At 34.9% G+C, this 1,570-nt stretch overlaps 1 pseudogene; it reads right to left on the bottom strand.

The window, feature by feature from the left end:
• The window catches only part of LOC105817173, a 33,509-nt pseudogene that overhangs the window by 18,718 nt on the left and 13,221 nt on the right, over nt 1–1,570 (bottom strand).

Raw genomic sequence — 1,570 nt, 5'->3', positions numbered from 1 at the left:
TTCCCCATTCAGTATGATGTTGGCTGTGGGTTTGTCATATATGGCTTGTATCATTTTTAGGTAAGCCCCGTCTATGCCTATTTTGTTAAGTGTTCTTATCATAAAAGGGTGTTGAATTTTGTCAAATGCTTTTTCTGTGTCTATTGAGAGGATCATATGGCCTTTGTTTTTGCTTCTATTTATGTGGTGAATTACACTTATAGATTTGCATATGTTGAACCATCCCTGCATCTCTGGGATGAAGCCTACTTGGTTGTGATGGATTATTTTGTTGATAAGCACCTGGATTTGGTTTGCTAGGATTTTGTTGAGAATTTTTGCATCTATATTCATAAGGGATGTTGGTCTGTAGTTTTCTTTTTTTGTTGCATCCTTTCCTGGTTTTGGTATCAGGGTTATGTTGGCTTCATAAAATGTGTTGGGGAGGATTCCATCCTTCTTGATGTTGTGGGATAATTTCTGCAGGATAGGCACCAGTTCTTCTTTGTAGGTGTGGTAAAATTCGGGTGTGAAACCATCTGGTCCTAGACTTTTCTTTTTAGGAAGGTTTTTTATTGCTGTTTCAATTTTAGTACTTGATATTGGTCTGTTGAGGAATTCTATTTCTTCCTGGTTGAGCCTAGGGAGGCTGTGTGTTTCTAAAAATTTGTCCATTTCCTCCACATTTTCCAATTTGTGTGCATAAAGGTTTTTGTAATATTCATAAATTATATCTTGAATCTCCATGGCATCGATTGTAAGTTCTTTTTTTTCCTGATAGAGCTTATTAGAGATTTTTATTTTCTGCTTTTCATTAGTCTAGCCAAAGGTGTGTCAGTTTTGTTTATTTTTTCAAAGAACCAACTTTACGTTTTATTAATCTTCCGTATCATTTTCTTGTTGTCAATTTCATTTAATTCTTATTTGATCTTACTAATTTCCCTTCTTCTGCTGGGTTTGGGGTTGGTCTGTTCTTCTTTTTCCAGCTCTTTGAGTCGATTCATTAGGTTGTCTATTTGTGATCTTTCTGTCTTTTGGATGTAGGCATTTATGGAAATAAACTTTCCTCTCAGGACTGCTTTAGCTGTGTCCCACAGATTTTGATAACTTGTGTTTCCTTTGTCATTTAGTTCAAAGAATCTTTTGATTTCCATCTTGATTTCCTCATTTATGAAATAATTGTTCAGCAGAAGGTTGTTTAGTTTCTATGACTTTGTGTAGAAATGAGAGTTTCTGTTAGGGTTGATTTCTACTTTTATTCCACTGTGATCTGAGAAGATACATAGTATAATTTCTGTTTTTTAAAATTTTTTGAGACATGCTTTGTGTCCTACAATATGGTCAATCTTAGAGAATGTCCAATCAGCTGATGAGAAGAACGTATAGTCAGTGGTTTTTGAATAGAATATCCTATAAATGTCAGTCAGGCCCATTTGTTCTAGAGTTCTGTTTAAGTCCATTATTTCTTTGTTAATTTTCTGTTTGGAGGATCTGTCCTGTGCTGTTGGCAGGGTGTTGAAGTCTCCAGCTATTATTGTGTTGCTGTTTATCATTTTGTTTAGATCAAGTAGAGTTTGCTTTATGAATCTGG

The sequence above is a fragment of the Propithecus coquereli genome, unplaced genomic scaffold (genome assembly GCF_000956105.1).
Source record: "Propithecus coquereli isolate 6110/MARCELLA unplaced genomic scaffold, Pcoq_1.0 Scaffold40, whole genome shotgun sequence".
NCBI classification, from domain to species: domain Eukaryota; kingdom Metazoa; phylum Chordata; class Mammalia; order Primates; family Indriidae; genus Propithecus; species Propithecus coquereli.
This window is presented reverse-complemented; position numbering and strand designations above follow the sequence as displayed.